Raw genomic sequence first — 12,673 nt, 5'->3', positions numbered from 1 at the left:
GCTGGGGTGGGTAGAGTCCTCTGCCTAATCCCAAAAGTTTTTTATTTACTTTTGGGAGGGAGCGGAAGAGACTCCCCGTATCCCCAGCCGATGCTCCGGGCTCTGGGAAATCTCTGCTACACGCAGAGCTAGGGGGCAAAAGCAAGCCTGTAAATCTGTCAAATAAATTAATTAAAGAAGATATGAGTTGGACCTCTGATCCTGAAGCGCAAGTATTCTTTCTATTCTATTTTGCCTAAGAAGTGAAGTGAAGGGAAAAAAAGTTTTTTTTTAAAATGGCGATTGCTGCTGCGGTTTGAAGAGAGGCTGAAAGGGAAACTCCTTCCGTTTTCAATTACAAAGTAGCGGAATGAATACTTTTGGCTGTAACTGAGGCAAAATCTCACTCTCACTTCTGTTTTTTTTTTTCTTTTTTTTCTTCTCTTTGAGGATCTGATATTGATCTTGGTTGGAAAAAAGTTTTTTTTTCTCTCTCTTTTCCAGTAAATTTTGTCTGCGTGGAAAAATGGCACTGAGACTTATAAAACTAGACAAACAGGCAGTGGGGGGGGATTCCCCCATTAATAAATTACATCAACAAGTTTTAACTCTCCAGTCTCAGAAACCTGACTTTAATATAATAGAATTTCTTCTTGAGGAGATTGTAAGAAGGGATGAGATTGTGAATCAGCAACTTGAAAAATTTAAGTTGGAAATCAAAGAAATTGGTGAATTGGTGAAATCTAAGTTTGGCTTTTTGGATCGAAAGATTTTAAAAGTAGCTAAAGGCTTAGCAGACTTTATGACTCAGTTGGAAGCAAATACTAACTCTAAAATGAAAGAAACTGAGGAGAATTTGGATGACAAGATCCAAAAAATTAAAAAGGATTTGGCAAACATTCAGGATAATAGTTCAGAAGACAAACTTAAAATGGAGGCTGATCAAAAGTCTGTTAATGAAGAAAATGTACAATGTACAAATGTACAACAGAGGATTGAAAGAGAAGTTTTAAGGATCCAATACAATTTTACAGAATATGCAATTAGACTGAGAGGTTTGCAGGAAAATGACAGAGATGATTTAAGGAAGATATCTTCTGAAATTCTGGCTGGGATTTTAAAGGTTCAACCTGATGAAGTGTTTTGCAGGATTGACAGAATTTATAGAATAAACTCCTGGTTGGCAAAACAAAGGCAATTGCCTAGAGATGTGGTGATTTATTTTACAGACAAAGAAATTAGAAATAATATTGTCCAGAATTCTTATGATTCTGCTTTGCAATTTCGTGGAAGAAAGATTTGGATTTTTAAGGAACTCCCGCCCAAGATGTTAATGGAGAGGAAGAAATTTGGTTTTCTAGTGAATGAGTTAAAAAAAAGGAATATTCTATTTAGGTGGGACGTCCCAGTTGGTTTAATATTGAGATACCAAGGAGTAAGATACCAACTGAATACTGTCGAAAAAGCGGAAGAATTTTATCAAAAAATTTTAAAAATAAATTTAACATCTTTAGGCATAACACAGGACAAGCAAAAGGAGTTGGAAATAAAGGGAAAACATCAAATTACAGAGGCTGTGGTAGATAAACTGTCTTTGGACTCCTTGGATACCCCAGCTGGATTGTCTATAAATTTGAGAGCAGTGTCATCTGATTTTAATGTGATGAACTATCAACTTACAGACAAGTGTGCAAATCAATTAGTTGATATACAAGTGATGGAAAAGACATATGAGATAATAAAACAAAACCAACAAGATCAATTTACAAAGCAGAATGACAACCGAACAGCTGATACACAACTTGTAGGAAGGAAATCTGGATGGAAATGCAACCCGCAAAAGAAAAAGAAAAGAAACAGATCTCGTAGAAATAGTAGTTTCTAAACTAAGCAACAGTGAAGCCAGGGATTTAAAAAAAAAAATAAATGAATATGTGAAAAGATATTGGAGGCGAATTATCGTTTAATACTATCTTGAGGAAAGTGGCAGATCTCTGCAATGCTGTGATTTTGGGATGTGGAAAGAGCCTTACACTGTTGGATTTGAACTATCTATTTTGGATTTCTTTTACCGATAAATATATTATATCTATTTCGAGTTACAAGGCAAGAGAGTCATGCTGGGGCATGCAGAAGATCTGGCTGTTACCCACTAAGATGATGGGGATTTATAATCCTGATGAAAACCACAATTACAACTATATGGAATATAATTATAATGTCACTCGGGTGGTTGTTTTTACTTTTATATATACACGAGGATATTCATTATTGATGGGGGCAGAAGATGACTGAAGATTTTGAATAAACTGTTGCACCAGGATGCTATGTTACCCTATTATGGATGATGGATTTAACAATCTAGTGGAAAGACATCAAAGAAGATACTAAATGAATTATAAATTTAAAGTTATTGTCTTTTCTTTTTTTATAAAATGGAATGTATATATAGACATATGTATATTTTAGCAAGAGTGGGTAGTGGATTATATTTAGAATTGTAGTGCATGGTAATCTTGCAGGAAACTGGGTTGAAATAGGTTAGTTTAGTGATTGATTAGTTTAAGAAAAAGGATTTTTAAGTCATATATTTCGGGGAGTGGAAGAATTGGATAGAACTGAATAAATGTTAAATTTGGAGAAGGCTGCTTTGAAATGTTATATATAAAAGTAAAGGTTATGTTGTTGTAATAATAATAATATTTTATAAGTTTGGGGGAGGAGAAAAAGGGTAGATTGTGAAAAGCGGAGAAAAGCGGAGTTATAAGAATACTATGCTAAGGGTCAGCATTTTGAGGAGTGAGTAAGGGCATGGTAAAATATTATGTAATTAATTATGAATTAGTTTATTGTTGTGAAGAAGAAGTCACAGGGGGGGATGGGTGGTGAGGGGGGGTTAGGGAAGAAGGGAGGAAAAGGGGGAAAAACTTGTATTTGAAAAACTTTTTCAATAAAAAAAAAAATAAGTATCAGACAAGAAAATATCAAATAGCTTATGAATGAATGCTAAGTACTAGAAGTATTATGTTATCTATAGTGGAGTTAAGACTTCGGGGGGGATCTAGTAGTCTAAGGATAGATAGTTTAACTTAAATGAAATACCTTGTATTTTGCTCTGGGAAGTCTGGGGGGGAGGGTGGGTTGAGGGGAGGGAAAGGGTGGGGAATACTGGGGGGGGGATTTTTTTCTTTTTGTAAAACTTTTCAATAAAAAACAAAAACTGCTGACATTAAAAGAGGAGCTGGAATTAAAAATTCAGGAGCTTCTAAATAAAAATCTCCAACTGGCTAAAGAAAAAGAGGAACTTTGCGAAGAGTATGAAGAAAAGCTGAGCTCGTGAGAAAATTTTAGATAGCAACCCTGACTTTCTCTTCCTTTCTCAGCTATTTCAATTAGTTTTAATGTTAAACGAGTATTATGATTCAAATAAAAAAACCTAAGGGGGCTAATTTCACTCTGCTCGTGATATTTTACAGAAAGAAGAGTTCAGATGAGCCTGGGCAGCTGGACAAATTTAGACAACAGAATAAGAAACTCAGCTGCAAGGTTCAAAAATACACTAAAGAAAAAACAGAGCTCCTATGAGACAATAATAATCTTAAAGAAGAGCTTTATAGGTAACAAATATTTAGACTTTTTCTTGACTTTTTCTTTCAAATTCAAATATATTTATTAGCGCCCGCAGGGTAGATATACTGGATGAAAGAAATATTCCATTCTTTCATATGTATGTATAGGTGAATAAGAGAAGAGCAATAGGTATAATGGAATGCAAAAATAATTAAGAATGTAGGTATGCTTAGTAATTCAAGTAAAAAATGAAGAGGGCTAATATCTCTTGTCCTCATAATTTACAGAAAGAGAGCAGTGATGTCGAAACTAACATTAGAAAACAAAGAGCTCCAAATGAAGACGGAAATCCTGACATTCAAAAATATTGAGTTGACTGATGAGAAAGAGGGAGGTCTGCCGAGAGTACGAAAAAAGACTGCAGGTGAGAAATTTTTAGATAGCCACTATGAACTTCCTGTTCCAGAATTTCACATTAGGTTCCCCTTATCTTAGAAAGCTTGGGAAAACCTGAACATCTCCTTACTTTAGAAAGAAATTAATGAATTATGGCTCATTATACTTTTACATATACAAATCTAGGAGTTAATCTCATGGAAGTGAATGGGAAGATATGTATAGGAGAGATCTTTTAACCTCCAACCCCCGCTGCCCAACAATATTCATACACTTCTATACACTTTAGACACAAGAGTGAGAGTTTCCTGACATCAAAGCAGTTCCCATCCTTTTTTAATTAAGAATGCTTTGTTGTTGGTCCATCTAACCTGGTTTTTCTAGAGAGACACAACTGAGGAAGGGCCGCTGCCCCTTAATGATGGACCGAGACCAGATGGAGCAGAGACCCAGCAGCAGAGAGAGCAAAGGAAGCTCTGTGAGTCTCTGCCAAACAAGGGCAGACATTACAGAAGATAAGACAGAAGCTCAAGACAAAACGAAGCCTCAAATCAATTTGACATATCAATTAAATAAGAAATGGCTTAAAGCTTCGGTAGACAGCCTCAAAATCAGAACATCTAAGGAACCCGGGCCAAATATACTGAGGTGGCTTCAGCAATCGCTGAAAATCCTGAAAGAGGATTCCTCTGAACTGTACACCCTGCCAGAATGGCTTAAAGCATCCACCACCAACTTCCCGAAGGAACATGCTGAGGCATCCAGGGGGAATGTGAATGGTTGGCTAGAACATCGATAAATCATCTCCAAGATGAAGGGCCAGAAACCTGTGATTTAGATGTGCAGGGATGGCTTGAAGCATCTATTATAGGCATTCAACATCTACAAAAATCCAAGTCGAGCCAGAAAAAAGGGATGGCTGGAAAAATCAATAGAGAACCTCAAGAAGCAATGTCCTGAAGGATCTCTGGTGAATATATTAGAATGGCTTCAAGGATCCTTAGAAAGCCTGTCACTTTCTGGAGAACCTAGACCAGTTCTTGAAAAATGGCTTCGACAATCCTTAAAAAACCTGCAAGAAGAAGGTCCTGAAGTATCTAAACAAGATGCCAAAAAATGACTTGAAATATCTATAAAGAATCTTGAGGGGGAAGAACACCTAGATGCTCAGGAACGGTTCCCAGCAGCAAAAGAGCGATCATTGGACTTGATAGTGTGGGAGTATGAAGGGAGTTCCAGAAAAATTGCAGACTGCAGGAACCCTTTCAGCAGGTCGAAAAAGGCTCCCCACCCATTTGCACTACTCAGGTGACCCTGAGGACCAAGCAAACCTCCAAGTGGCCTCAACAACTCTCTAAAAGAATACAAATGACTAGCTGTCTGCAAGGAATATCAATCCTTCCATTCCCGCCATCCAAACAGACCTGAAGAACCACCTTGGTTGAGAAGCAAAATGACTTCTAAGACTTGGTGCTTTTCTCTATTTAATTTGCCTTCTACAGCACGTTGCTATCACGTGACGTTCCATGACATTTTTTACCTTTGGGGAGCTGGTGTGGGCATGGCCTGTGCATGGGGCATACGGCCTGAAGGCCGCCAGTTTGACATCCCTGTTCTACAGGTACTTAATAAAGCCTGAAATTTCCTCGTTAACTGGTTTGTTCGTTGTGTTTGGATTCTCAAAGAGCCATTTATCTAGCCCCTGGGCCATTGCCTGATACTTTGCGAAAAACACACACAGACAGACACGTAAACATATCTGATTTATCATATCAGATTTATTTACTTTGAATAACATGTAAATTAACAATCAAACAAAGGAGCCACCTAAACAAATTTCCTATTCAGATGCAATTGTGCCAAGAGGCCAAGATCTCTTGCAAATTAGGCTCCCACCAGAAATCAACTGTATCCATAAGGTATCTGGGGGAGACCACCAATATGGGTCTGGCTGTTGTGGCCCCGCCCTCTGAGCCTGTCCCATCGGAGGAAGAAAGCTCCGAGCATGAGGAAGAGGAGTCAGCCAGGCCTCCCTCTCCAGGCCCCTCCCCTCTGGCATTGTCTCAAGTGCCGGCCGAGGGAGAGGAGACAGCTGATTCGAGTCAAAGTGATAATGACACATCATTCCTGGACGCACGCCTCCGAAGGCGTGATAAACGTTTGCAGCAGCTTGGGAGGCGTGCTAGGGATTAGAACTGAGTCACTGGACCACACCCCAGAGACCACACCCCAGAGACTATATAATAGAGAGTGGTGGTCAAGGATCTTTTGTGACGAACAAAGCAAAACCTTGGACAGTCACTAAAGCCTCGTCCGGAACTGCTGGGAGGAATATTATTTCTGTTTGGACTTTCTTGAACGTTCGTATCTTATCTGTCTGTTTGTGAAAATAAAGTAACTTGGCAGACGGTGTGTCTATCGCTGCCAAGTCGGAGATAAGAACTGGGTGCGTTCCAAAGTGTTTCCTTAACCCTCGACTGGCTGTGTGTGTGTGTGTGTGGGGACGGGGACAGATCACTGGCCTTGCATAGGGCCCAATCTCTAAAAGGGGAACTTTCACTCAAATCGTGGTTATTCGCACCCGATCATCTCATCTACAATCCCTCTGCATGGAGTGTGAAGGGAGGCACACGCCGGACAGATGCGTTTTAAAAGTCAGACAACTTTGCCCGAGACTTCTCATGTGTTCAGGGACTAAACCTCCCCAACCATGAGTTTGACAGCGATCTAACGAAACACCTTCCAGCTTTTCAAGATCGACTTTAATAGCATCCCCATGGAAGAAGTCGAGAGCAAAAGTAGTGGCAGCGAGGGCGACAGGCGCGTGTCCCTCCACGGTCCCCTCCCAGATCACAGTCAGGGCTTCGCTGCTTCTTTTCCTCAGAGGCACGGTGTCTGTCTCCCTTCACACTCCTCGCTGAGGGATTGTAGATTTTTATTTTTATTTTTTTTATTTTATTTTGAATTTGTATACCGCCCTTCTCTCTGAGGACTCAGGGCGGTGAACAGCCAGATAAAAACATCAGATACAAATATTAAAACACATTTAAAAATATATATAGATTTGGCCCCATTAATTAAAACGATAAGCAAAACAGAACAATTAAAAAAACCCTTAAAAAGAAATTAAGCCAGCCCGGCTTGTTGAAAAAAGAAAGTTTTAAGGGCACGGCGGAAGGCACTGAGGTCATGGATTCTCCTTATCTCAGGGGGCAACTGATTCCAGAGGGTAGGTGCCCCCACAGAGAAGGCCCTCCCCCTGGGGGTCACCAGCCTGCATTGTTTGGCTGATGGCACCCCGAGGAGGCCCTCTCTGTGGGAGCGCACGGGTCGGTGGGAGGTCGTCGGTGGCAGCAGGCGGTCTCGAAGATAGCTAGGCCCTATGCCATGGAGCGCTTTAAAGGTGATAACCAACACCTTGAAGCGCACCCGGAAGACCACCGGGAGCCAGTGCAGTTCACGCAGGAGCGGTGTTACATGGGAGCGCCACGCTGCTCCCGTCACTACCCGCGCTGCTGCGTTCTGGACCAGTTGGAGCCTCCGGGTGCTCCTCAAGGGGAGCCCCATGTAGAGAGCATTGCAGTAATCAAGGCGAGAGGTTACGAGGGCATGAGTGACTGTGCACAAGGAATCCCGATCAAGAAAGGGCAGCAACTGGCGAATCAGGCGAACCTGATAAAAGGTCCCCCTGGTTACAGCCGTCAGATGTTCCTCCAAGGACAGCTGCGTATCCAGGAGGACTCCCAGATTGCGAGCCCTCTCTGTGGGGGCCAAAGACTCGCCCCCAATGGTCAGTGATGGAGTCAACTGACCATATCGGGATGCCGGGAACCACAGCCACTCAGTCTTGGAAGGGTTGAGCCTGAGCCTGTTCCTCCCCATCCAGATCCGTACAGCCTCCAGGCACTGGGACATCACTTCAAGGGCATCGTTGGGGTGGCCTGGGGTGGAGATGTACAGCTGAGTATCATCAGCGTACTGATGGTATCTCACCCCAAAGCCACGGATGATCTCGCCCAGCGGCTTCACATAAATGTTGAACAGGAGGGGCGAGAGGACCGACCCCTGAGGCACTCCACATATAAGAGGCCTCGAGGTCGACCTCTGCCCCCCTGCCAACACGAACTGCGACCGGTCGGAGAGAAAGGAGGAGAACCACCGTAACACGGTGCCCCCCATCCCCAACTCTTCCAACCGGTGCAGCATGATACCATGGTCGATGGTATCAAAAGCCGCTGAGAGGTCTAACAGGACCAGAACAGAGGAGCAACCCCTGTCCCGAGCCCTCCAGAGATCATCAACCAACGCGACCAATGCCGTTTCCGTGCTGTGCCCAGGCCTGAAACCAGACTGGAACGGATCCAGATAGGATGTTTCCTCCAGGAATTGCGGGAACTGTCGCGCGACCACACTCTCAACAACCTTCGCCAAGAAGCGAAGGTTGGAGACAGGACGGTAGTTAGCTAATATTGCTGGAACCAGGGACGGCTTCTTGAGGAGAGGCCTCACCACCGCCTCCTTCAAGGCCGCGGGGAAGTGACCCTCACTCAATGAAGCATTGATAACACCCTGGAGCCAGCCTCGTGTAACCTCCCGGGAGGCCAGTACCAACCAGGAGGGACACGGGTCCAGTAAACATGTGGCCGCACTAAGTCTCCCCAAAATCCTGTCCACATCATCGGGAGTCACAGCATCAAACTCCTCCCAGATAACATTCTCAAGACTATTCCTCGCCACCCTGCCCTGATCTACCCAGTCAGAGTCCAAGTCCCCCCGGATCTGAGCGATTTTGTCATGCAGGTATTGTCCGAAATCCTCCGCCCTGCCTTCCAAGGGATCCTCCCGCGCTCCCAGGTGGAGCAGGGAGCGGGTTACCCTGAACAGGGCGGCCAGACGATTCCCTGATGACGCAATAGAGGCGGAAAACTAATTGAACTTTGCCGTCTTTATCGCCACTAGGTAGGTCTTAATATGCGACCTTACCAGTGTTCGGTCAGATTCAGCGCGACTGGCCCTCCAACCGCTCTCTAGGCGTCTTTTCCGGCGTTTCATCTCCCTCAGTTCCTCGGTGAACCAAGGAGCCGCGAGGGATCGACACCGGGTCAGAGGCCGCAAAGGCACGACTCGATCCAAGGCCCCACCAGCCGCCCGGTCCCAGGCAGCTACTAGGTCCTCGGCCGAGTCGTGTGCCAGATCATCAGGAATTGGCCCAAGCTCCGTCTGGAACCTATCAGGATCCATCAGGCGCCTGGGGCGGACCCATCTAATTGGGTCCGCCTCCCTGCGGCGGGGTGTAGCGGTACAAAGGTCCAGACGAAGGAGTGAGTGATCTGACCATGACAAGGGTTCCATATCTATATCCCCTATAACAAGATCACTCAACCACTGGCCAGGGACAAAAATCAAGTCTAGGGTGTGTCCCCCCCCCGTGAGTGGGGCCATGAACTAACTGGGTCAGGTCCATGGCCGTCATGGAAGCCATGAACTCCCGAGCCATCCCAGACGTTTCACCAACGGATGGCAAGTTGAAATCACCCATGACCATAAGCCTGGGTGTATCAACTGCCACCGCGGCTATCACGTCGAGTAGCTCAGGCAGGGCTGCTGCCACGCGGCAGGGAGCCAGGTACGCAAGCAGCAAGCCCATCTGAACCCCATGACCCCATCTCACGAAGAGGGACTCACATCCGACAATCTGAGGCACAGTGGTCTCCCTCGAACCAAGACCTTCTTTAATAATAACCGCCACTCCCCCGCCCCTCCCCTGGGCTCTCGGTTGATGGTATGCTCTGAAACCTGGTGGGCACATCTCGACCAGAGGGACACCTCCCTCCGGTCCCAACCAGGTCTCCGTAATACCTGCCAGGTCTGCTCCCCCCTCCTGGATAAGATCGTGAATGAGGGGGGCCTTATTTACCACAGACATAGCATTGCACAGCATCAATCGCAGGCCCAGGTCCTGAGTATCTAAGCCACCTAGTATCCGAGGGGAGCCTTGGGGGCCGGGGCGCGCAATTGCTCTCAGACAGCGAGTGCGCGTCCCCAACACATGATGTGGCCCCCTGCTCCCGCCATATCTGCCCCTCCCAGCCACCGTGCAGATGGTATTTCCCTCCGCCCCCTCCCCATTCCCTCGTGCAATGTCCTCCAAACCGTTACCCAGTGCCGGGCTCGGCTCTGACCTTGGTGGATTACCCCCCCCCCCCATCCCCTTTGGTCGTCCTCCCGGTTCCCCTTAAAAAATTATTAAAAACCCTAATTAAAAAACCCCTTAATCCCCGCTTTGAAACATGCCACCTCTCAGGGCTCCAAAGCCCGTCCTTAAGGTAGGCCTTTGATAACGTGGAAGGCCATCGCCGCGAGAGGGGGGCATCTCGCAGCGCAAGCAGGTCTGTCGTGGTATAAGCCATACATAGATGAGAGGTAAAAAAGTCTGGTCAAGAGTTTAATAAATAGTCTAAGATGTTGGAGCAAGATGGATCTCAAAGATGAGATGCTCTGGTGTGAATAACCAAGATTTGAGTGAAGTTCCCCTTTTAGAGATTGAGGTGATCTGGTGTGGACAGAACTGGTTGCTGTGGGATATGTGGCCATGAGTTGAGGGCAGGGATAGGTGGGATGGCAGCAATCATTTGGGTGCCCTTGGGGGCTTTCAGAGGCTTTCACAGGTAACGATGTCAGATTGTCTGACTGAAGCTGGGTTCTAAAGAGCAGTTGGGTTTATTGCCGCTATACCTGCCTCCATACTATATGGCATCATTTCCCCTTCACCTGCTAAACTCCATTGCTGGTTTAGTGGTAGAATCCTTGAGGCTGGTTGCCTTCGAGGACTTCTGTCTCCTCTGGAGTGCTGTTGAGTCTGCGACAGTCAGAAATTCATATTCACCATAAATCAGTTACAAGGAGCTGAGAGCCCACTACGTACGAGCAATCGCAAAGTAAATCTGGTTTTGATCCTGGGGAAGTTGCAATAGGATCTAGGTGCTGAGTACATTACTATCTGTTGCATAAAATAATCTACTCCCTTAAGAAAAACCAAAGCATTTGGAGACTGCAACAAAGCCACTTTATAAGCATCAAGAAAATGTAGAGGTCATTCAATGAAAAAAAGATTATGCAGTAAAGGTGACGATGTAAAAGCTGTCACAGGATGACAACATGAATAATTAATTTATGACCCAGGGATGAAATGGCAAAAATTTGACAACATGGTGTTTGATGGAAAGACCAGGTCCACACGTGAAGGTCCAATTAAACTGATTTAATGCTAAACAGTCGTATGTGTCAACTCACAAAGGTCCCGTCGGAACGCTGAAACTATGCACAGAATCTTCTCAACTAACAATTAGCACTTGCTTGGAGTTAGACAATAGACAACAGAATTCAGGGTTGGACTTACAGCTTGAGCAGACTACTCTGGCACTGCATAAGAGTGAACGTATGTGTCTGTTATTCAGGGGCAGTTACATAAGTGTTCCTTTTATATTTCAGCAAATTTTAACATTTCCTGTTTGTATGTGCCTTGCCTTCCCCCATTTCCCAATAGGAAGCCTGAACCCATAGTGCGCATGCAGGAGCGCACCTCTGCACAACCCACGGTTGGAATTTGGGAGGTGTTTGTGTCAGCCTGTATTGCTTCATGTTCAGGAGCTCATGGTACCGGAGAGTTTTTGTTCCTCTTTCCCTCCATCCATTAACCGTGTGAGATAAAGGGATGAGAAAGTGTGATGAAGTCACCCAGGAACATCCATGGTTGGACTTGAACCGGGAGGCTCCTTGTTCCTCATCTAATACCTTGACTGCTGCATCACAATTGATCTGGACTCTCAACTTTGGTGGTTTACTTACATTTGTCCTTGTGGAACCATTCTAAAATTTCTTAGACTTAGCTTAGGATCTCCAAGGAGAGCCAATGTTCTTCTGAAGCTGCCTAGAGCTTAACTGTCTTTTTCAGACCCAATGGGGTCGATAAAGTGGGGGCTTTGATGTCCAAAGTTGGGAGGAAAAATTGATGGCTGTCAATTGTCTAATCTTCTCTCCCTTCACTTTAGAAAGTTCTCCTAATGTCCAGCTGAAACCCTTCCATCTTTTGATTCTTTCTTCTGAAACACCAGAGGCAAAATGGACTCTCTCTCAGGTTCTTCTGGAGACAGTAATTCCCTTTCCCTTTAAAATTCTTTTTACAAGACTAATCAGTAACTCTCTCAACATGTCGTCGTGCTAGAGTTAAAAGGCCTCCCCACAGACAAGAGAGGAAGACAGGATAACCCTCCCTCAGCCACCTTGCCCACAGCTGAACTGTTCCAAGAATCGAGAGAGTCACATAAATCTGTTCCACCCTTGACATGGGCAATCTGCCACTTGAGAAAATTAACCAGTGTTGTGTTCCTGGCACAGATGTGTCCCAAGGATTTCTCCACAGGCAAAATAGGATGGTAAAATTGGATGGTAATTCACTAGAGGGATGAAACAAAGCAGACACATGCTAGAAATTGAGAAATGATTAGGGTTTTTGGAATCATTTGTGAGTGGTCATTTAGTAGATGGACACTTGTTGAAACACTTGTTGACCTCAAGATAGTCATTCTTGCAGAAAGGACCCCACCCCCTGAGATGGTTTCGTGCCCTGTAATGGTTCCACTCCATCGCACTCCAGAAGCAAAGGGCATTTGCTATAATGTACATAGTAGAAGCGCCCCTAAAGTCAAACCTGATAAACAGCCAAGCA

The 12,673-nt window shown here is 44.7% G+C and overlaps 1 protein-coding gene across 1 annotated transcript in view; it reads left to right on the top strand.

The window, feature by feature from the left end:
- LOC139313778 (E3 ubiquitin-protein ligase COP1-like) overlaps nt 1–12,673 on the top strand; it is a 59,938-nt gene that overhangs the window by 28,273 nt on the left and 18,992 nt on the right. The window contains exon 3 of the mRNA XM_070939230.1: nt 3,837–3,973. The gene's annotated coding sequence lies outside the window, so the exon portion shown is untranslated. The remainder of the gene's footprint in view (nt 1–3,836; nt 3,974–12,673) is intronic.

The sequence above is a fragment of the Pituophis catenifer genome, unplaced genomic scaffold (genome assembly GCF_029215685.1).
Source record: "Pituophis catenifer annectens isolate HBS135680 unplaced genomic scaffold, rPitCat1.0.hap2 SCAF_3, whole genome shotgun sequence".
NCBI classification, from domain to species: domain Eukaryota; kingdom Metazoa; phylum Chordata; class Lepidosauria; order Squamata; family Colubridae; genus Pituophis; species Pituophis catenifer.
The sequence above is the reverse complement of the archived record's forward strand: the minus strand, read 5'-3'. Positions and strand labels throughout refer to the sequence as shown.